Raw genomic sequence first — 25,780 nt, forward strand, 5'->3', positions numbered from 1 at the left:
GTCGTGGGACCCCGTTAGAACGAAGTTGCTTTAGTTACATATTATGTATTAAATAATAGACAATACTAAATAAATCAACAACGGAGAATAATTAAATGAAAAAAAAATGTTATTGCAATTCCGTGTGAAATAAACAATAACAAAAAATGTGTGTAAATAATGTTATGTAAAAGGTTTTTAACAGAAATAAACAGAGAGAAAGAGAAAAGTAGGGAAAGGTCACCTGGAGGGGCCCTCATATCGCTTTATTCTGACGTGACAATTTCTACCAGTTCACTTTACTTAAGAGAACGTCGTTCCAATAACTTTAACTAATATTACATAAAACCGTATATAATAGAAATGATACGAAGACAAAGAGAGGAAATGGTCGCCCAGAGAGGGCATAGTTTTTTTTTTCTTTGCGTGACGATCTGTTAGTTCACACTACTCCAAGTGCGTAAAAGAACTTCGTTCAAAAAATAAATTTCTTCCCTATGAAGTCGTTACGGACCTAGTAGTTTTGATTTTTGTTTATATATCTCGTTCTAAAATTCAAAACTCAATAACCAACAAAACTGGATCTAAGCGACGTTATCCTTTACTATAATAACAATTTTCTACTCTATCGCAGACCTGGCTGTTTCTTACAATTTCATAGTACATGGATAGGAGCTTATTTCGTTCCAAATATTATATCAGGATTATTATACATTAGCTTACTGACTATGTTGAATCCAATTCTATACTTATTGATAGTTTAAAAATATAATTCTTAATTAAAAAGTAAAATAATAGTTATAAATGAGTCGGTCGATGGATACAGGTGATCTGTAATAGGTACGTGGCGAATGTTTGTCAAAGCATACGTGTGTACGACCGTAACCGTCATTTGTCAAAATGTTTATGGTGTTAGAAATTTACTCATAACGATTGTAGATACGTCAAAATTAATTTCTATTTTTATTCACACAAAATACATATAATTTAAATTTAAATCGTGTAATTAATTTGTGTGATTACTCAAATGATTGCATTAAGCGATTGAATACCAATAGCGTATAAGAAAAATTTGAATAACTAAAATGTAAATTTAATGATAAATAGTTCATTGGCTTCAATAAAACTTACACAGATACATACAGGTACGCTCCAACCCACACACACACACACACACATAGTTTAATGATAATAAATAAAACGCGTAGTAAAATTCTACATTCTTTAAATTCAATTTTTTATATTTTGCTATAATTATATTTATAAAATCATACATAATGTGTTCTATGCATTTCAATGTTTTCACATACTTTTAGAGAAAGTTCCAAGTGTTACACAGATTTGTAAGAGGAATGAATTCGTCATCGTTACCCACAAAATTATTAGTGCCGTCATTTTTGCTAGATATAAAAGTATAAGTTTTCATTACCTTTTATAATCTTATATTTCTTGGTGTCGCGATTAATTGCAAACAAACAATTAGAAATTCATTTAAAACGATAATTATATATATCAGTTTATAAAAAATATATATTAACATTCAACAGTGCTATAAGTATCATGATAACCGAGAAAAATATACAAATATCAACGTCATAACTAAACTATAATTTTATAAAGAAATTATAAGAAAAAACGGTATGGCACCGAGTTTCTCGAACGCTGAAGGACATTACGCGTTCACTTGAGCAAAATGAAGTTTTGCAAAGATTATACCAAGCGGACTTAGTAATTTTGATGAAATGAGGCAAATTATACATTGCTTCGAGCGTTCGCGCGCTTCGTTGCCGTTTTCTAAGTAGTTATGCTTCGAGTTATTAATTTTCACCCCTAATACGATGTAGCAATGACGAGATTTGCTCGGTGAGATGATTCGATATAAAATCTTATAAATGTTTGATATCGTGTGCACTGGAGGTTACAATTTTGACAGGGAAACAGATTGACGAGCATTGTACTAAATTGGTTGTTAAATTCTTATTATGTATTTGACAAATCCTTATAAAATTGTATTCGAATGATTGAAGCCCATTAATCTCCAACCAGTCATATACTGTGTATGTTTATCCACATATATGTATATAGAAAATAAGGCTAAGCATAAAAAAGTTTACGTATTTTACTAAACAATAAGTATAATTTTAATTACTTTCTTAAAAAATAATTTAAAGGTATTTAAAAATTCTCATAAGGTACTATAGACACAGTTATATTTTATATATGTACATATAAATATATTCAAGCAAATAAACACACAAGCGATTTTAAAAAATTGAGGCAATGTTTAAAAATTCTAGGCGCGGATCTGTATTGTTTAAGGCCTTATACTCGTACTGCTGTTATTCGCGACGTACGCGAAACTTTGATACATGACCGGGCCATAAAACGCAGTATACGCCTTCCGCGTATGCCGAGTGATGTATAGCTGGCCAAAAAATTCATATCTAACGAAACAATTTAATATTGTCACTTGGGACCTATGTTTGATTATTGCGAAACGAATATTGAATTTATTTCATTTTTATTTTTTGTTGCAGGTATGAAATCATTGCGGTTTCTTGAAATTGAATTTGAACTTTCCTTTTTGGTGAGTACTGTATATTAAAGTATTAAATTATAATTTCCGTCCGCGATTTTGCCCGTGTGTCCCCACACACGTGGGGGACACATGCGGGGGGAGGGCACGCATTAGGTACCCTATCTCGTATTCTGTAACCTCGAAATGTATTCAAAATTTTATGACGATCGATTGAGAAATAAAAACGTAACAAAAATCCATTTATAATATTAATTGTTATTGAATAATATTATTAATTATTATATTGAAATAAAATAAATCGTCGTATACAATAAACTCAACATAAGTTTTTGATATTTGTGTCTGTTACTTTTATTAAATTTTGATTGTATATCCTTTATCATGTCCGCTAGTGTACGTATAGTATCCAATATCAAGCGTCGATGTCACGATGGCGCCGAATTTTATTTCTCCACGAACGGAAGCACCAGCGCTTTTTACGTACACGGTATGTCGACCGGTCGGTTTTAATTTTATTATTCTCTTTGCACGTATCGGTATCTACTGCCTGCGATAGTTTGCTGATGAAGTTTGCAAGTTGTAATGCACTTCGTAAGCCACGGTAACTCGATGTCCTATCGTACTAGAGCGTCTGTTTCCAATCAAAACTAAACTAACTTTTAATTTTTATCAAATGAATCTTTGATCTGAATAGTGATTGGTAAATTTAGGTAATTAGAAAATATATTTATAAAGCAGTCGAACATCAACATTCATCATCAATACTATTAACAAAATCGAATTAGTGTTTCTAACGTCTGAATATATTAATAGTTCTACATCAAACAGAGCAAATAAATTCTAGACTGTTTCAATCCCTGCAGATTTATGACGGTATAATATTTACAAGGTCCTTGTTAGTACAACATCAATCACCACCGGCTTCGTCTCCTTAATAACCGCGCTCCCCTAACCTTCTACCTATATCAAAATCTTTAGGGTCGACTTAAGCATAAGACGCATAATGAAACTTGCGAATGGTTAGATGTGGCAAAACTGATTTAAAAATACAATTTAATTATTATTAAGATTTTTTTTCAGGGCTATTTTAATACAAAAAATATAACTGAAAAACATTAATACTTAAATATAACTCTACACACGAATGAACTAATAATATCTATTCATTTGTTAATACTGTATTGTACATTACATAAAGGCTTGAAATAACTCAAAAAAGGAAATGAAAATTACGTGTAGCACAGAAGACCGCATTATAACTTTTAATTATTCATTTGTTAAATTTAGATCATAATGGGTTATGTAGTTGTCCCTACGCATACATAAATACTGTAGAAATACAGACACTAAAGACCGTAATAAATACTAAATAAATATTATCTACATATGATAATAATCAATACATTGAATATTTATATTACAAATCGAACATTGTACATCAAGGATAATTTAATGTCATTAGTTCCACGCCTAATCATACCCGTTCAATCAGACCTTTCATAGTTAATCGGGTTGATGCTCTTTCAGCCCCCCGTGGCCTTTTGATTAGAGACCTCTTTATAAAGACCTGGTATTATACTAGTCAACTTACTTATCGTAAATTATTGGTTGAATCTGCTAAATCAGGTTATATTTAATTTAATCCCCAGTGACCTAAAAACGAATTTATTAGTAATTTTAAATACAATCTTGATTTCAAAAGCGACTAAATAAAATCCATCTCCATAAAGTACGATAATAACTCTTCATAAATTTGACTACAATGTAAAAGAAGTAATATATAATAATTTTAAAGATCCAACGCTTAAGAAGCTATAAAAGTGTCGTTTGAGGGAAATTCCCTGTAAAGCTTACGAAAGTCTGGTCACACGACGAATCCTTGTCAAAGGCGGTATGAATCTTTGAGAGTTATTCTAGTTCACATTTCATATCTTCCGTTTATTGGCATGTCAGATTTAGAAAGTACATATTCATCAAATATCTCTAGTGACTTACAGCATTTTGATATTATATAGGATTGTATATTAGTCATACATAAATTTCAAATAAAATTAGTACCTAGTCAACATGACGAATTATCATTCGTGTAAAAATTAATGATGTACGTAGCTTTTAAGTAATATTATATTAAGGTAGGGATAGTGATCAATGAAATTGTATGGAACGTTAGCAGCGATATACTATGCATTTATTCTCACCCACAACGTCCGATCGGAATTGAGTTCAGTCACGGCAAAATGTAAAGAGTTCACGCGATGTATGGAATATTTTTAATGTATCCGACAGTTGCACTGCTGGCGTGTCATTGACATTTCGTCAAATTGCAATAAAACACGTACGTACGTATGTATGTTACAGGATGTCGAACTAAGGATAAAGTAAAGAAACTTGAGTACATTTTTTGATTAATCAATAGATTGACAATAACTTGAATTTATTAAATGGTGAATTTTCAGTTCCATATATTTTAAATGATGATAATTTTATTGGTACATTTATTTACGATGGGAAATATCCCAATAATTTATTATTTTCCAATTACTATCCGATAGCTATGTATCATTGAAATGACGTTTAAACCATTGCACTTTCGTACTGTTGAAATTAATTCATTTCATTATTACTCCGTTGCGGACTGTAAATTTATTTAATTTGTCGCTCGCCGAGCGTGCGGTCACTGCGGTCTGACCCAGCTTCTTGTTGCAAGAAATAAATAAGCCCCCTACAAGTTAAACCCTTCCTCTCTTATTTAATTTCTTGTTTTATGAGCAACATCAAATGTTAATTTAAGAACGTCCTTATTTTCAAAGGCTACTTCATTTGTTATAAACTAAGAGGTTAAACGTTGTATTGCGGAGGCTCATAAGTTTTGCTTTTAGACGTTATTAATTTTTGAAGGAGTCAAGTTTTGTAGAAAAGCTGAAATATCGAAGAGCACTCGAGTGATCTTATCCCAGTTTAATCATTTCGCGTTAGAAGTACCTACTTATTTAATATTTTCTTAGAAATACGTTTCAAGTGTTTTTTTTTTCGTTATTATATCGATATTTATGTTTATGATGTTTATCATATCTAATAATAAAGTAATAATTTTCATAATAAGAACCTTAAACATAGAAATTCAATCTTCTTTGAAATAAGGAAAGAATTTTCTGATCAAACGAATCCAAAAATAAAGATGCGAGAGGACAGTACCGAGACGTGAGCTGTTTCCTCAATATCAGTTCACACTAGGAACATTCGCGCCATTAACCGTGAAAAGAGCGATCGCGCAGAAGAGATTCAAGGGACGCGACAAATTATCGAAACGCCTTCGAGAATACTGTACATCGACAGTTTGTGTCGACGGACGAATCAAATACTAGTTATTTACACTGACGTTATTTTTCAAGGTTTTGTATTCTCTATAGACAATAAATTAAACTTATGATTTTGAGTAGAACTTTCGTTGACAAGATATTTACATCGACTCATCTTCTACCTTTAATCGGTTTATTATTTTTATCGTACACTGTGGGTGATTATTGACTTTTATACAATCGTTGGCTCGTCAGGCATTGAACTTGAGAATCATTAATTTTATTAAAGCATATTACACTGTCGCTGATGTGTGATAGTTATATTATTTGAGCACGATGGTAAAATACCTCTATTAACGCTATGATTACAGCTAGTCGACCATTCAGGTACCGGCTAATGTAAATGTTGTTTAACATGAAACAGCTAGGTATTCGCATATGCAATGTGTTGCCGTAATACTAACATACGTGTTGTAATTCCATAAAGTTATAAAATACCATAATATCATAGAGTAGAATCAGATTTAAACGAATATTAGGTACTTCTGAAAAGTTCACCAATAATTTATCAGTACATGTACGAGGCATAGCGATGAGTCGAGAATACTCGATAAATACAAGTGAATCTTTATCGAAGTACCTACTGAATTTCTTATCGGTTCTTTTCGGTAGTAATAACATCCCAAACCGGTAGTAGTTTCACATTTAATATAATACTGTAACATGAAGATTCAAGTGTTTTTATGAGTCTACTTAAATAGAGAATATTTAATTTAAATTTTGTGGGTTACAAGCGGTACAAGATTTTCTTGGATTTGTATTTGTAATATATTCCGTGATTGACTATAGAGGAAAACATCAAGAAAATCAGCCACATATGTATCCTCCAACCCATGGGCAGCGTGCAAAATTAAGCTTAAAAACTTTTTCTTATAAACGAAATAAAGACTGATTTTGCAACGCTATATAAAATATCAAACATGAAATTAACTACATATATTATGACAGTTTATTAGATTATATCCAATGAAGAGATATGTATTTAATTCAATAATATTAAAGATTCTTATATTTATAAATAAATATTATGAAACAGTATATTGACTCTTAATAAAAAAACTGTTCTGCCGCGCCATGTGGGGACGATGTCGCCGAGTAACACAAAATTGGATGTTTTCCGCCAAAGAATACAAATGGGCTTCGGATTAGAGTGTTACGTAACGGATGAATACAGCAGGTAAAGTAGCCCCCTCGTCAACACGTACACTCGGAATTTATATTACAGAAATATTAAGCGTAAAGTAAATGTTGATAGAAATCTTTGTACACGTTCGGGTGACATTATTTTTATTACGATTATATGTTATCTACGTTTATTAATTTATGTATATAAATATATACTAATAATAATAATCATAATAAGAAACAAGCTTATCGGGATACACGTGCGAATTTTTCTTGATATTGGTGTACATATAACGTACAAGTGATTATTTACATCATTGTTTATTTATATCGTAACTCATGTAATTTTGACATATTGGGTAACTTAAACCGATGTAAAACTAAAAAAAGTAATAGTATTGAAAAGTTCATATTTATTACCTATAAAACAGAAAATTGAAACGATAAAATATTCACATTCGTTGAAGGTATTTTCGTTTTTATTGCAAAACCACGTGTCATAAATACGCTATCAACACGCTTAGATTTCTTTGAGACTAGGTATTGTTATCAAAATTTATGATAGCTAAACAGGAGTTTCGAAACTAAGACACAAAAATATTGCCTACTGTAGCGCTAGAATCCTCATAATAAATACACTTATACTGTCACGAAAATTTGTCCTGTTCTGGTGTTGACATTATTCGGGAAACTGCGTTATTATTATCCAGAGAAAATTCTGCTTGCGTTGATATTTTACTAAATAATTGTTTCAAATTTTAATTGATATCAAAATCAGATTATTCTGTATTTAAGCTTGTCTTGTATCAAATTGTCCATTTCGCTCGAATTTTAGACTGCTATGCTGGGAAGGCCTCCTCTCTCTGTTGACGAGAAGTTTTGCAGCTTTTTCCATCACGTTGCTCCAATGCATATGAGACTGAATTTTATTGAAATTAGATACATGCAGCTTTCTCACGAGATGAATTACAAACACAAATTAAGTATATAAAAATTCAGTGGTGTTTTGTCCGGGTTGAACAAGTAATAATTGGTTAATATGCAAGCATTCTAATCATTTGACCATTTTCGGCTTTTAGTATCGTTATTAATATTTAATTCGCTATACTTTTATTGTAATCGATCGGAGATTATATTGTTTTGAGATAATAATTTGTTTTTTATATGAAAAAGTAGCTACAGTTCTTGATTATATGAAGATTTATCTTGAAATCATTTATCGTTTCATCTTTTAGAAGTATTGCTATAGGGTAGAACGTCTTTCTCGAGTTATCCGTTGCGATATTTCCACAAGTTTAGCCGTTCTCCTTTATTTACGAGCCCTTCAAGACTCAGGTGTGTCTCAGCTAAGAACTTCTCACTCGCAATAAAGAGAACTGTATTTTCTTATTTGTTTTCTTGTTTCGATCGTTCTCAGCCGTTTAAATTAATTTTTTCAAATGATCCTTTTTATATTCCGCATTAACAAGCTGATTTTTAATTGCGTTCTTAAAACTAGTTCAATTTGCTGTTACGAAATTGTAAACAAATTTAATTCATATTCCTACAATTTTTTAAGATAAATAGTGTATGGAACTGTCGAAATCGTAAATGAAAATGCAAACTTTTGTTTGAAAATGAAATGCAAGAACGAGAATATTATCTTTCATCGTATGCGATCCATTTTGATGTTGAAAATTGTGGAATATCACGTGTTTCTTTGAAGGAGGATATCTGAATCTAATGCAAACGTGATATTATGATATTATTTCTAGCGGGTTCAGTAACACCAATACGTCGCTTTGACGAGTCATTTCTTTGAACGTTGAACCTCTGACGGTTTTCATACGTGATATCAAAGAAGCTCTCTGAAAGCATTACTCTTTGAAATGGTATAGTTTATGCGTCATAGAGCACGCCCTTACAACACTTATTATTTATATACGCCTGCAATTGTAATATAATATAAAAAAGGTGCGTGTCTTTGTGTATGTGCGTGAGAAGTTCTATTCCTTCGGCGTTGTTAAAATAGGTATAATTGCATGCAAAGTATAAATAATAATCTTCTTATTAATAATAGAATTATAATTATTATTATGATAAATGTCATTTATTCTTTTGTCATCATTACTATAAAACTCACTCACAAATCTTACTATTCAAAACTTAAATTTGTATTTAAATAAACAACGAAAAATGAGATAAGATTTGAAGTTGAAAATAAGTAGTTATAACGTAAAAAAATTGAATAAAATCAAGGTGAACAAATTAGAATGACAAAAATTAGTATGTGTGTATAAATTAAATACGTTCTATGTAATTACTGTTATATGTTACTATCGATAATTTATGAGTAAATCTTTATTCTTGTAATAATATCCATATAATCGTATTATTCCATAAGCTTTTGTTTATTTGCGGTCACTGAAGTCGTTCCGTTTTTCCTCTTTTTGCGAGTTATGTAATCGCTAAGCCAACAGTGAATTATATCCGAAAACTGTATTTGTCGTCGAGTGGAATATGTTCTCAGATGATTTATGTTCTTGTACGATGTTTATTATTTTTATATTTTTGTTCTTTCGAAAGAAATGTACGATGGTGAGGAGGAATTTCCCTTCGTCTTTTTGTAGACACACGAGCTAATGCGGTTTGCATGATGTATGCCTCCGCGGCCTGTCTTTGAGCTGACGGTGTATGCTTAAGACTTTATTCTTTGTTCAGTGACACACACACAATGACAGTAAAAACTTAATACATTATTTACAGTGTTATATTGAGTTAAGAAGTTAGTTGTCTACTTATGTCGGAGGTTTAGTTTTTTAATAGTTTAAAACTGGTTTCGTTTTTTTTTAAGTAATAAAATAAGTGAATAATATCTGTAAAGGTTTTTTTTATAAATAAAACCAGTAAATTTTATTTTTTTAATAAGTTTATAAGGAGTTAGAATATGTAAGTTAGTTTTTAATGATTTTTATGACTAAGGAACCCTAACTGAATCTGAATAGCTCGATACGAACATGCCTGGATTATATTAATAACCTATTTGAGTTTCCATTTTACTCTAAATTACGACAACGAAACGAGACGGAAAAAGCCCGGCTTGTGAAGTATTCAGGGCTGTGGCTCTCACGATCGATAAGAATCGTGAATAAGCATTTGTTTTATTATTTAATATGCAAAAGTGCAAGTGAATGTACTTCACTTAGAGCACTTCGTATATTACATCGCGTCATTTGATCCAAATTATATACATTAGGCAAAATGGATTTAAAATTATTTGCAGTGACATACGGCTTTACTTGTAAATGTTTTTTAAAAGGTGATGGGATAAATGTGCTGTCTTTTTCTTTCGGATGACAAATTAATGATGATAAAAAGAGAGAAATCAGTGTTTGACCAACTACCCGCTAAACAATGTTTAGTTAATAAACAAAAAAAAAAAAATTATATACTTTTAAAACAAATGAAGAATTATATGAACTAAATATTGTTAATGTAAATACTTCATTATTATTTGAAATAAATTAACCAGATTTTAATCTAGATTTTCCGATGTCTTCTCTGAACTTAATCCGAATGAAAATCTTTGTTATATATTCAGATGGAGTTCTTAAAGCGATATAATCTTAACAGAGAGATCATCTATTCAACAGAGTTTGCTCATAAACGTACGTATTAAATACATATAATGAAACATAATAAAAAGTCAATTAAAATCTATTAAACAGTTCTTTACTGTTGATAGTGATACACTTGGTATAGAACGGTGGTAGGGTTTTGTGCAAGCCTGTCTGCGTAGGTACCACCCACCCACTCAAAATATATTCTACTGCCGAACAGAATATATGCAATACTTAGTGTCAGTGAGCCAGTGTAACAAAAGGCATAAGCGATATAACATCTTAGTTCCCAAGGTTGGTGATGGATAAATATTTCTTACAGTACCGTTGTCTGTGGGTAGTGATGACCACTTACAACTTACCATCAGTCTTTCTACTGAAATGCAATAAAAAGGTTTACTTTGTACTTTCTTTCGACGCACTGTTCTGATAGAATTCATTTGGAACTTTCATATTGTTATAGCTTACAACTTACGAAGAACATGGGCTATTAAGCCAAAATGTTTTATTGAGATATAAAGATGAAGATGAATAGATGAGCAAATTCCTCCTGTTTAAAAATTATATCTCGTGTAAACTAGCTCACACGTCCTGTACACCGGAATACAGAAACACAGTGTTGATGTTTGGCGGCATTTAAAATACGTTAGTGGGTTATACCCAAGTAGTATTCCATGAAGTCCTATTTTTTTTTAGCAACTAGCAGCCTGTAAATTTCCCACTGCTGGGCTAAGGCCTCCTCTCCCTTTGAGGAGAAGGTTTGAAGCATATTCCACCACGCTGCTCCAATGCGGGTTTCAATGCAATTTCGTTGAAATTAGACACATGCAGGTTTCCTCACGATGTTTTCCTTCACCGCCGAGCACGAGATGAATTATTCTAACCACTGGGCCATCTCGGCTCTAGTGAAGTCTTATCGCAAAAGAATAATCGCACAATTAATGCTATATTAAGTATGTATAAATAAATAATATAAGAAAGAATGCCATACTTACATATGTGTCTTAATTTTTTTGCATATAAATATACTAAATAAAAATAGCTTTTATTTTTACTATGAATAAGCTAATGGTTTAATAAAAATAAATTTCCGTTTATGGAATGCATAGCCTTTATTTTCTTAGATCGTTCACTCTCCTAACGAGCTCATTTTTCATTTTAAAATAAGGCAAGATCAGCTTCCGATAATTATAAAAAGTTTTGCAACTTATTTAGCATTTTGAGCTTGAACGAATTAATTGCCTGCTTAACCCGAGGCTTGAATTTTTTTAACTTTTTGATATTTTCGTCAGATATTTTATTTAGTACCTAATACATTTAAAATTAACACAAACACAACACAATTATAAAGGAGTTCTTGGCCTGCAAACGTTTAAATATGTGATCAATATTTTGCATACCTATTTCGTTGATAAAACAAAGAGATAAAATTTCGTAATTTGAAAAATGATTTTATTTTTCACCCTCTTAGAAGTTTCTTCCGCTGGGTTATTGAAACATCCGAATAATGGCAGCACTCCTCGAGTCTTGGTGAGCGTCGTTTATTCTAACGACATTAGTCCATTGCGTCTCCAATGCGGCAACTATTCAGTTGAGTACTACAAAACGAGGAAGTGCAGTTATCGTTATAATATATTTTCATTTTCGAAGTGTACTAAGCATACCATATCCCGACCCTAATGTGTTTTCAGAGAAAGGGACGGTGGCCCAAGGTTAAGTTTTATCATCATCTTTATATCTATTTATTTTCAACACTAGAATTTTTAAAAAAATATTAACTTTTATAATGCTTAGTTGTTTCTAACAGTTTTATGTTCGTACTTCAATTCTTGCCGCATAGTACTAAGCACCGCACCAACTATAGATAATATACATATATATAAATATACATTGGGTATTTAAATTATATATCCCTGCGCTGAAAAGCATTATGGAACGGATATCCTTCTGTCCACTAATTAACTCATAAGTTTAACTTCCAGAATTTTCATAGCAATATAGACCTTAAAATGAATAAACTAAGTTTAGTTTCAGAGCCACGAGTCTAGAATTCCGGCACAAGTCACAGATTTCCAAGGCAAATGTGCGCTGTCTAAATTACGTCATCTATATTAATAATATTTCTGATAATAATCATTTGAAAGAATGCCTGAAAATATTGTACGTTGCTGTATGTCATTGTTGTTAATTCGTTAGATTATGTTAAGTACATACACTACAAATTTCTAGTAATTTCGAACGAAAATTATTTATACGTTTTACGTAACTCCAACTACCGTTACTATTTGTGTGATCCTTCTCTTGTATATTCCTTATTTTATGCATATTTAATTAATACGATTTACTATGTATAATATGTTCTGGGTTAGATTTTAATGATTTTACATTTTATTTCGAAAAATTAATAACTTCTCAAAGGTTTTAATTTAGTAGAAGTTATTTGTCATTCGGTGTAAGAGAAGGCTTAAATAAAGGCGATAGATAAATTACCATTGCAAATGCAATTCTCTAAAATGTCACACGTGTTAGAAAAATGTCCAGTGTGGATTCAATACATTGCAGGTTTCAATTCGAAATCAGGTACGGTTCGACGGGAGTATACGTAAATCGTCGATCCGGATCGAAATCGAATTTTTAATAGAACACTATCGGTTTGCCCAATAAATCTCAGGCCGAATCCTCGCGAACCCAGATCGGCTGTTTCCGTAGGAACGACATCTGCCGTTGACTGGAAACGGTCCAAGAGCAAGCTATCTGCAGATACGACAAACCGAATAAATTATGTGGGAACGTAGCTACCAACGCGATACCAGGTAATAAGCTCGAAATTCCTTTTGGCAAATTGGACTTTAAAACTTTGATCTCGGTTACGTTACGAATTTTTCTAAAAAGTACTATGTATTTATGTAATGGGCTAGTTTCTAAAGTGCTGTTCATGTACATTAGCCGTAAAAAACAGAAATGCCTTAAGTTATTTTCAGTTCATAAAATGTACTTATATATTCATAGATGTATAAAATAATTCTCATTGTATAAGAATAATCTTTTCTAAGGAACATAAAATAAAAAGTACCAGTGAGTCTATAATATCGAAACGTAAAATCACGAATAGTGAGTGTTATTGGCCCAAGGAGGTTTAAATCGGAGGGACCGTTCAAAAGATGAAAGAGCTTACTCGGCGTCGCGTCTTGATTTATTGGCTCCTCAAAACCGCTGCCGGTGAAATCTTCGATTGCTTGCTGTGAACATTAAAAGTCGCTTATGACTATATTTATTTTTATAACGTTAGAGATACTTTAACATTATGGCTTAACGTTCTTTGCTTCTATTTTATGTATCATACGAATAAGCACGTTTTTATTTTAATTTGATTTATTTTCTAGTTACTTTGGTTAATTAGTAGTAAATAAATAATTATTATAAAATAAAACTTTAACCTAGAACAGGTTATTTAGGAACGTAGCCTTAAAATCAACGAATATTAATTTTCAAACCAGTTGGTCGTATTTGTAAGCCGGTCAGCGAGCAGTCATTATTGAATCAGCGACTAGGTCAGTCAATTATGTAGTATACAGTAAATACATCAGGACTCATCACAGTAAGAAGATTTGTAACGTAGGCACCACACATTAATTGTGGAGTAAATGAACATTTCCTTTTCATCTACAGTTTCATTTTAAAAATTGCATCGTTCTGAACGTGCGATTCGTACTGACCTGAATATTACGATGGATATGATCGAGCGGTAGAAATATGTGAAATGCAGTTTGATTTTGTGATTTAGTGGTTTTCAATCAGAAAATGTACTTATTTGTCTACAGATTGTAAGTCTGTAACGGGATCGCCGCTGGGTCATGTATCTGTTAAAGTGCGCCATTGTGATTGATTTTATAACAATGAAATAAGTGATTTGTATTTCATGAAATATTCACTGAAGATCAAATACGACATTTGCGAGTTTGCTCTCGGTCAAGAAGACCAAAAAATAAGTTTAAAACACAAATACAAAAAATACTATTAGTTTAATTTACGTGAAAGCGATAAGGTTTATATAATAAAGTATTTTGCAGCCAAAAATGTACACATGAACGAAATTACAGTTTATTATAAATATTAATGTTAATAATGAAAATAATTGACTCATTTATATGTACAGGAGATAATTTTACAAACTCCGCCGTTCCAAATGGCGTAATGGTGCACGAAAAAGGTTTTTTCGTGACTTGTTATGTTGAGTTTCATGTTTTTGCCAAGTTTTAACAGAATATCATTGATACATTTTAGAAAACACGTGTTGTATAAACTTTGAATTGAACTTCCTTTATATTCTACATTGCTTTTTTGTTCAGTATTAATATCGTTTACTCAGATATCCATCAGTATGATCTGATGCAACCAGATTAATTGTTCTAATTATTTGGTTGCTGCTAAGAGATCAATGTTCTAACAACGACAAGTGACAGCAAAAGTTCACAGTTGCGCAAGATATATTGTATCGCAAAAGATAAATCAAAAACAGAAAAGACTGGTTGTTTTAAATAAACAGGGATTTTTAACTGGGACTTTTGGAGCTATAGTCTCATAAGCTAGCCACTAGACCAAAGTGACAAGTGTAGTATATTTTTATGTAATAGAATGGGCAAATTGTGGTAAGTGGTGAGCACAGCCATTGGCGCTGTAGAAACATTAACCATGCTTGTCACCTGAGACAGCATCTTCATCGAACGCCCACGTACCTTACACGGGCACTCGCCCTTCTAAACCGGAAAATAGTAATACTAACTATTGGTGTTTGGTGGTCGAATATATGATGAGTGGGGGTTACCTACCCAGACGGGCTTTTACGAAGCCCTAACACCAAGTAATATTACATATATCTCTGACCCGATTGACCTCCATAGAAAACATTTATTTTAATATGATTGTAATTACTCTAGAATTTAGATAGAACAATTTCTGAATATAGCAATAGGTTTTTTTGTCTTCTTTTTTTTATTACATTTATAAAACATTATTTTGTTACTCTGTTCTTAGATATTTACATAACGTTTTGCTTTTTAATAAACCTTGATAAAGTAAAAGAAAATATTCGTACCGCAGTCTTCGGACTTTATTAAATGCTTACAATGAGAGAGAGGTCAAGGGCTTGAATAAAAATATCTTCACAGTATTGTGCCATTTTTATTATCTTCATAAAATCAATCCTAATTAAAAGTGAACTCTCTTAAGATACTTACGATCATTACGAATAATGTAATGTAAATAGAATTTCACAAAACATGAACCAAAATTAAATTATATGATCGAGAAAATAAAGAACAGAACAATGCCGAATAATACGTTTAATACGGATAGCAGGTCCAATTTTATTTATTTTTGACTTAACTTAGTATTAAAAGTATTTGTTAGCTTTTTAATATTCATGTTAGTATTGTGAATAAGCTGTTATTAGTTTGGTTTTGGCGTTGTTAAATAAGATTTTGGAAGTAAAACAGCGTTAGGGACAATAGTGCAATGGTATACGGGTCGCCTAGCTAAGTAAAAAGACGCAGGTTCGATCCTGACCCCCACTCCTGGCTCAATCCTTAAACTTGGAGGAGGGTATAGGAATATTAGTAACTCCTTAAAAAGAAGAATTGCTATTGTAGATACAAACGGAAAAGTGAAATAAATAATATTAATGATACATTGTATCGTTAATTTCATTCTTAGAGTGATTTCTGTTCGTTTACTTTTTGTTTCAACCGTAAAGACACAGATAAACGTCAACCTAGTGTGCGAGATCATTATATGTGCTATTTTATTTATAAATATTTCCATTTCTATTTGCGCGAGCTGTTACTATTTGAGATATTGCAATATCTTATCGTTTAATTCCGTGGAGAATTAGACCTCTTACTGCTTCAATTATTTTGTTAATTATTCACTCGATCTACAATTTAATGAATTTGAAATTTTACCTGAATAAATTTATCCTTTGTCATTTTAATTGTTGGTTCTTAAAAATAATAACAATATTAAATATCATGATGTGTATCGTTCTTTTCACTTCTTTCGATCGAATAAGATACAAACAATTAAAGTACTTATTGCTTTGTATAAATCTAAAACAATGAATACCTAAATAGGTATAAGTAACGTTAAAACTGTATTCATCCGTATTAATTAATTCGCATCCTAAACGAGCGGTCCGAGCGTCAAATGGTGTGTTAAAAAACTTAATTAAGCGTCGCAAAGGCTGACTAGAGTATTTGAGAGACTGCCGTGAAATCAAGCAGTTATTTCCAACAGTAAATGGAATGGCGTTAGCAAACAGACAATGTACGGACTATTCATGTGATGGATGAACGATTTGCCTAGTAATTAATTATTATCAAGAACTGAATTGTATTTACTAAGGCGTAGTATCGGTCTCTATTATGGGTAACTGTTTACTAGTAATTATACTAATAAATTGTCTATGTGTGTGGATATAAATAAAGATACAAAGTGACATATCAATCTAAACGTCACGGTTAGTAGCTCGTTGGTTATGTAAGTTACTTAAGTATCTCGTGGTCCAATTCCTTCGTATACGGATTATAATATTTCAAACAGACTTCATGTTTCATCGACATCCAATTTTACAATTCGATGATTCAAAAGAGTTTCCTTGAAGAAGTTCTAATTTTATTTTATTATATTCTAATACAAAAAAAAGTTACCATTTTTTTCTTCTAAATATATTTTTAACTTTATTATAATGCAGTTACCTAAAACTTAGTGAAATAATGTTAGAAATAAATGGTTTTGATAATCAAGTGACACATAGCTGTTTCTTTATAAGATACTCTCCATCATTTAACATCTTAGACGAAATGTTCGTGCTTCAAAATTTGAAAGAAACGTACCGAAGCGTTACATGACAGGCAGAAGTTTGGAGAGACAGCCATGAATTCAAAAAACCGTAACGAAATAAATATAAAACGCACGCACAAAATATTGAAAAAAGTATTTTCTATTTTACTTAGCTAATGAAATTATCACGGATTTTATACATATTAAGTATAAAATTATTTTAAAAATTGAAGCTTAACAGTTTTATGTCAGATAGTGTAGTAGTAGATTGTGATGATGTATCATATTTGAGTGTTTATTTTTTTTTTTGGAATATCTTCCAAGATTATTAATAATACAACAGTATTTAGCGATGTACTTTATATTGTTTTGCGGTTTATATTAATTGATTACTCGTCCACATATTATTCTTAATTTATTGATAAATAATAATTGTTTTTATAAATTAATTTTCATACAATATATATTACTATTCTGTTGTTTTTATTTTTTAATCCTTGTAGTTGTTTTTTTAAATACGTATTTAAAAAAAAATACTTTTATGTCTGACTTATAAGTAAACTACAGAACCTGTAGTGTTTGACTTGTACTTCTGTTAATCGTAGCGTGTTGCGTGCAAAGAACCCACTGGTTTGTTGACGGCTATTGTTCGCCTTTGATAAACAACCTATATCGTATTATAAGATTGGGCTCAGCGTGTGCTTTTATTTTTTGATTTTTCCTAATATTGTAACAAAAATATTTCAATGATTCCTTTTATATATTTTAACTCACAGGCTTCTTTCGATAGAATTCTTAATTGTAAAAAAAGGAAATTTTATATAACGGTTTTTTTTTATCTCTACAAAGAACTACTAGTATAGATAAATAGATGTACAAGAAACTAGTCTCCGTCTTGTTTACATTAAAAAGGTTCTATAGGTCACCTTTTATATAATAATATTTTTTTTGTCATTATATTTAATATATATTCAAAACATTTTGAATATTTAAAATATTCGTATAAATAGAAGTATATGTGATATAAGGAAAATTATTGCCCATATTCAGCTCTTCCACCTTACGTTGCCTTACGGATCGCATTATGCAAATAGGGACAATCACGAAGTAATCTATCAAAATGGCGCCGACATCACATACCCGGTTGCTCATTAACTCTAAGGGGACGAGATAACGAAACGATCTAGCCTGATATGAGATATTTGAACCTTTTCTGAAAAAAAAATATTGTGTCGAATAATAAAGTGAAAATTGCTTGGGAGGGAACGATTTTTTTTGATCTTCAGATAGAAATGTGTTAGCACATATGCGTAACATATGCTAGATTAAGATATTTTTATGATGATGAGATATAGGATGGAGTATTCAATATAAGAGGACAGTTGGAAGAACATATTCGCTTTAATAATAAAACATAAATTTCTTGCAATAACAATTCTCTATTGAAGTAAAAAGTAACACTCTGTGAATGGCCCACTCTCCTTCGAAGGAGGTCTCACTTTTTTATTTAATAAACAGCTAAAAAATCAGTAGTGCTTGCGGACAAGACTTGAACTGGCAATCTTAGGTTAATGTTCATGTATTCTAACCGCTGGGTCATCTCGACTCTTCAGTACTTTAATATTTTAAATGTTGGTTAGTAATATTTTAAAGTTGTTATTTATTAAAAATATAACTCAGGTTTATACATGGTTAAACCACAATATCAAAACACATACAAAATTTCAACAGAAAACACTCAATAGCATAGAGTACAGTACACTTCTTAAAGGAGAGCATTTTCTTTTCAGGTTCAATTAGGACCTCTTAATGCACTATAATCACAAAGTCCCATAACCAGCATTGTTATTTACCCCACTCTCCCCTATGTGACTGGAAATGACCATCTCGTTAAGAATAACATTGATTTGTTCAATGTCAGAACATGTTGCGATTGACTGAGTCTAGTTTAGTCACATTAGAAAGCCTAGAATAATTTACATTACTCATACATATCTCTTCCGATCCGATATCTAATGATGGTGTTATCATTTAATATTGTAGTTAACCTTATAAAAAGAGCGTTCTTTCCATCTTCATAATGTGATGGTAATATATTTAAAAGTGTTCTGTATCCTTATACCTACGTTACGAGCCGGATTACAATCCTACACTTGTCAATTCCGTGAGTCATATCGAATACGTGCATACAAGTGCGTGACCCAAGATATAAACGTTTAAATTGCGAAGGTGTTGCGTCAATGAATTAAAATGTACTCTTAATTATATAGATATACTAGTGCTCGCCCAGTGTCCGAAATCCGAACATAGTCATCAATGAAAATTAGACGAAAGAGTTCACGACGAAAGTTTCCAATCAATTTCCAAATATTTTTTTATTGATTGAAAGAGATCTTTTGACAAACAGAGCAATAAAAGGCCGTGAAGTGGTTTGTCATCGCCTATTTGAAAAACAATCAATATAAATATATTCAATAGAATAAAAAAAAAATCAAAAAGAAAAACTAAAAAGTTCAGCTAATATTAAAATATTCCTACTAATGTATAGTTTTAATAGACGTAAGTAAATGTGCCCGAGTGTGGGGGATGCTAGTACAGGAGCTGAAAGTATATCCTCAAGAATTAATACCAAGGGAGTCGTTGCTAACGAATATATACGCTTCAGGTTTACACGTGACCCAAAAATTTTGGCTCTACGAACATTACACTGCATAGTTGAATATGAACACGCATTTTAATTAGCTAATGCGGCCTTCCAGTTACAATGGTGTGTCTCGTACAATTGTGCCTTTGAAATTGTGTATGCATGTTGAACGTTTTAATTTACAGCATCAAGATTATCTTGATTTATAAAACGGTACGTTTCGTCTCAAAGTATTTTTTCCTTTTTTATTATAGGATGAGACGAACAAAATGCTCATTTGTCTTGTATATCTCTATGCATATCTTATACATATATTAATAGCCCGATTTTGTCCCAGTGATAAAGGGAAGATAACTGCACATAAAAAAAAATCGGTTATGGTCTCATTTTGAAGAGCTCAAGCCGTAGATGTGCAGAAAAATAAAGAGGATTCTGGATTCCAATTTACTAAATTTTTACGATTTTACAAATAATTAAGTTACTGGCCGGTTAAAGAACGGCTGTATAAAAAAATTAGTCAAAAATGTGCGAAACTTCTACGACATACGTTGTTCTTTGTTGTGTTTTAATAAAAAAATATTTAATAACTTTAAATAATGTGTAATCAGGGGTGAAGATGTTTTAACACGACGAGAATTTATGAACACGTTTATATCGAAACAAGTAAAAATAAATACTTTCTAAAAAATCTGTTAAATAAACGCGAAGATTCGCGGGCGACCCAGTAGTTAATAGTTATTTCCTTATAGAATGTCAATGTCTATCACTATTAGAAGGTCAGAAGTAACAATCCTTTCGAGGAACAATTGTACGTCCGTTTTCCGTAAGACCAGTAAAAATACGAACTTGATTTAAGGTTTTGTATAAAATTGCTAATATCATCGTATCACTTATGATATTTACGTAGGTATTATTATCTGTCATACAAGATTAATTACATTTGAAATTCCATGTCACACTATACCAACATAGCGTTATCAATGATTCACTCGTTTCTGAATAACATAAACTAAACTGTCATATGACATTTGGAATTTATTTACAACAAGCAAGTAATAGAATAAATCGAGTTGGATAGATCAGTCACTTTAGTACAACAAGATTGCTATTGAAATTACTATAAATTCAATCGAAGTGGTCTTGTTCGTAAATACAACCTAGACTTGTGATAATGGTGGATTCTTTCGAAAGTCCCGGGTTCAAATGCGGGGCCGCTTAATCTAAAATCTACAATTTATCTCGCGTTCGACATGGGAAGACTTGTGAGCTAATCTGAAATATCTATTCCCGCTGACCCTCAGTGGAACAGCTTTATAAGTTATACTAGATGTACCTCGTCTACTCCTTAATGGACGAGATATCATTGTTCTTTTTACGTTACGGTATATTACTTAATTACTGCAATTATATTTATCTCTTATTTCATAGTTTTCATAATGTTATTCTTGATAATTCTTACCAATCTATCATTCTTTATAAGAGCAACAATTTTTCTTTTCTAGTTTTATATATATGTATTATGACGTAATCAATCGTATTTATTATTAACATGTAAATTAAGTGGAAAATACGTGTAGTGTAATATAAAAATCAATATCAGTACGAAAGGCTCAAAAGTTCGTATCATGAAGGTGGGTAAAAATCCGATGTAAAAATTCATTATCCCAAGAGATTACCCCGTACCTGCAAAGATATTAAAAGCTCAAATGTGTGGAAGAGCATTGACTATATATTATGATAGTATAGAAACTGCTTTCACGTTACAAAGCGAAACTACTTCTACAATGACTTCAATTACACTTAATATTTTTATTTGTAATAATCATTACTTTATCTAATGTCATGTTTTCCCATTCGTTCGTTTGATGACTTTTTAAAGTTAAAGTTATGTAACCTCTAGAATTTGTTGTTGTCGGTGCACGATTCTGTATTTTCTAGAATATGGTCTTTGTGTGTATTATGTATATCTGTATAAGATATGTTTGTGATTCTTTCTCGCATATCTGGATTAGGCACGAATAAAACGATATTTTCTCCAAAATTCACTCGTAATTTGTTAATGAGATGCAAGTTTTGATAAATTTCGATTGAATATTTTATTTAATAAATTAAGTACTTACATAAAAGGTATATAAATATTATCTCCAATATTTGGAGTCTTCTTTAGTTGATTAATCTCATTCTAGTACTATTTTTATTAAACATTATTATTAATGTAATAAATCACGATTTCAATAAGATAATTTTTAAATAATTTTTGAACTATAAATTTAAGATTTTCTGTTATAATTTAATATCAAATACGAAATATGTATCCAGATAAAACTAAGATGTATGATTATATTGAGACGAAAAATATTTCCCATAACACAAGCCTTTATTGGTTTCAATGTAAAATGTAAAAAGGAAACAGGGGATCAATTTGACTACAAAATTGAAAAATTATATCGCAATCGAATCGACGTAATCGTTTCCGTTTAGCATTTTCCTAATCTACTATCACTAGGATCCTGTTGTGGTTCAATCAAAAGTGTGTCTTTTTTAAGTTGATTCGGACGAGCAAATGGGTCACCTGATGGTAAGCAACGCCCATAGACACTGGCGTTGTAAGAAATATTAACCATTCCTTACATCGCCAATGCGCCATCAACCTTGGGAACTAAGAAGTTATGTCCCTTGTGCCTGTAGTTACACTGGCTCACTCACGCTTCAAACCGGAACACAACAATACTGAGTTTGACTGTAGAATATCTGATGAGTGGGTGGTACATACCTAGACGATTTTGCACAAAGCCCTACCAACAAGTTAAATCTAAAGTAAAAAGTATCGGAATAGAATCGTCGAAAGTATTGTAACCGTTATAAGTTAGTAGAATTGGCTCAAGGATTGTTACTCTCAAGCTGTATCGTTAGAGAGGAAAGGAGTGGTATCATATGAAATAACGACCGTTCAAACGTACACAGGCTTATCTCCACTCGTATACATTTAGTAAGTCCCTTCAGCAGCAGTTTTGTTCGTACAATTTAATAACCGAGCAATTAAAAAATATCACCGATTCCGAAAGTTAGATCTGCCCGCTTCGGTTTGCAATTTTTATAGCGCACAAATTGAACGATCTCCCAAGGGTATGGACGAGGCAGATTTTATATTGAATTCGAAGTTCTTTTTATTACGTTATATTCAGATACTTGAATGATCCATAATTTGTTTCGGATTCGTGCTTGTCTATACTAATGTTATAAATGCGTAAGTAACTATCTAGTAACTCTTTACGCTTATGTCCGCTGAATCGATTAAGATGAAATTTAGTATGGAGATAGTTTGAGTCCCCGGGAAGGACGCAGACTTTTTTTATTACATCCCTCGAGTGTAAAGTTTTACAAATTACGCGCAGGTAAAGCGCCAGGGCCAGCGTAACGTTTATATAGATAAACTGCTGAAGCGAGTTTGATGAAACATTGTATATAGATAGATTAAACCACGAATACAGCTACTGAATAAATTAAAATCTGTATTATTATTATCGTGTCAATAAATCGCAGATAAAGGGTATATAATATACTGCTTATTTATATAATGGGATAGAGATTTGGAATTAGGTTCAAACTTTCCAAAAAGTAGACGAGGAAGTATTAGTATCGATCATAATGTTGGGTGTATGATTTCCGAATATATCCAAACTATACTGAGTAAAAAAATTTGTGCAGTGAAACATAAACGGACAGTCAGTCACCTTTACTTTAAGGTAGTGTTCCGATATTCAGAAACAGTAATTATATCAAACATTTAACCTTAAATTTGCAGCCGTCTCATCCGATACGGTTATAGCGTATTAAAAGGAAAATAGCGCGCATTTCACAGTAATTCCATTAGCGAACATTGACTTGACTACTCAATTAGCGTCAGTAAGTTAATTTTTATAGTATATTTATATTTGTAGGAAATAGACCTTCGAAACGACCTCCGGTAAACATATTTCAACCTTAAACCGTTATTAATCCTATGTTAACTCAATTAGGCGTCGAGTCCCTTATTAAGGGCGGATATAGCGGATACGACGCGGGTTATAAGTGCTTCGGGGCGCGTCGACTCGGAAACTAGAATGGTGGCACGGTCTAAACTCTTAGGCAAGAAGGATGGCATCGGAGCGATGATTGAGAGGAAAAATTTAGACCTTATTTATTTTATTTTACATTTTGAAACTTTCGTATTATAACCAAGAGTTTATTTAATGTTTTAACGATATTCACTTAAAAAATATAATAAAACAACCTGGTTTCTTTAAAATTACTTTAATATAACTTAAGTTTTGTTTTTGATCTATTTAAGGACAATAAGATATCAATTATCTTTAAAAAGTTTTTATAATGACCTTATTCGAATTATTCATTCAACAGCGTTTATTAAAAAATGTTTCGTCATAATTCAATTTTATACAACAATGTTGTATATGAGTAGTACAGTTATTGAAAAATTGTTTTAAATATTGTATCTAGTAGGTACTCTGTGCTAATAGAAGATCGTGGAAAGTGTTTCTATCGTGGCCGTCCGCGGACTAATGCGTCCTCTGTAACGAGCGGCGACGAGCACCCTTGAGATGTTGTCAGGGTTGCCAAATTCGCCATTCATTAAGAGAAAATTCAAAAGTTGGCACTCGAACGCTTTTAATCGATTTTATTAAATTGAAATTCAACGACGCTTATCTATTTTGTCAAGTTTAAATACTAATATTAATTTGAAATTGTGCTTATTAAATAAATGAGTAGTTAAGTAAAGTGTGTTTATAACATTAGTTATGATTTTAGAAATATATAAATATTGTTAGTCAGTATTATTTTTACAACAAAACATTAAAAATATTCTATGAAATTGTGTAACGCACAGCCCTGTTAAACTCGACGCGAACGAACCATTGAAGTACTGGTTTCTAAACGAGTTCAGTACGTCAAGGGCCTTTGCGAGATCCTTCGAGTGTTCCATGATTTTCGGCCACCTGAATTCGTAGCGATCGGGTTAAGCCGAACTTGGATCTTTTATGTTATTAAATTACGTGTATTTGATTTTCTCGAATGACTCCCAAAAATGAAAGGATAGATTAGGTATGGGGTATGTAGGGGTAGAACGAGGTATAAAGGTCCTTCATTATGTTAACATAATTCCAGGAAAAGTTACCTCAATATATTATTCGAATACATTCATATTTTTATTAAATTAAAATAAAATTTAAAATATTTGTTTATTTTTTCATAAGAAATAAAAACAACTGTACAATCATATCAGTGATGTCAAGCATACTCGCAAAATTTTCCCATTGAATCGCAATTCCGTTTTTCTACACGACAATTATTGTCTGACTCCTCGTTGTTATAATGTCAAGTATTTTCGTCTTCTTTCTAAACTGGTTTATAATTAATTGTGCAAAGTTAATATAAATATAAGATGTTATATGCCCCTCTGATAAATGTTTCTCATTGTTCACAGATTCAGTGACGGCAAGATAAACAGAAAGGTAAGAAGCGCTAGCTTTTGTAAATAGAAATCGTAAGAAAACACATTACCGGTCCTAATGGAAACGGAATGAAAAAATATATGCGGTAGAAAAAAACCATTAAACATTTTCAATAAAGGCCGATTGATGTCATCTCATTCAGCCATTAATTCAGCTATTGTGAGTAACGTTGGACTATCGGGTGCGTT

General features: G+C 31.6%; 1 protein-coding gene across 1 annotated transcript in view; it reads left to right on the forward strand.

Moving 5' to 3' along the window:
• The window catches only part of LOC113397851 (putative polypeptide N-acetylgalactosaminyltransferase 9), a 191,065-nt gene that overhangs the window by 138,183 nt on the left and 27,102 nt on the right, over positions 1-25,780 (forward strand). The window contains exon 3 of the mRNA XM_064216777.1: positions 25,565-25,592. The gene's annotated coding sequence lies outside the window, so the exon portion shown is untranslated. The remainder of the gene's footprint in view (positions 1-25,564; positions 25,593-25,780) is intronic.

Source organism: Vanessa tameamea, chromosome 13, assembly GCF_037043105.1.
Source record: "Vanessa tameamea isolate UH-Manoa-2023 chromosome 13, ilVanTame1 primary haplotype, whole genome shotgun sequence".
In the NCBI taxonomy this organism is placed as follows: domain Eukaryota; kingdom Metazoa; phylum Arthropoda; class Insecta; order Lepidoptera; family Nymphalidae; genus Vanessa; species Vanessa tameamea.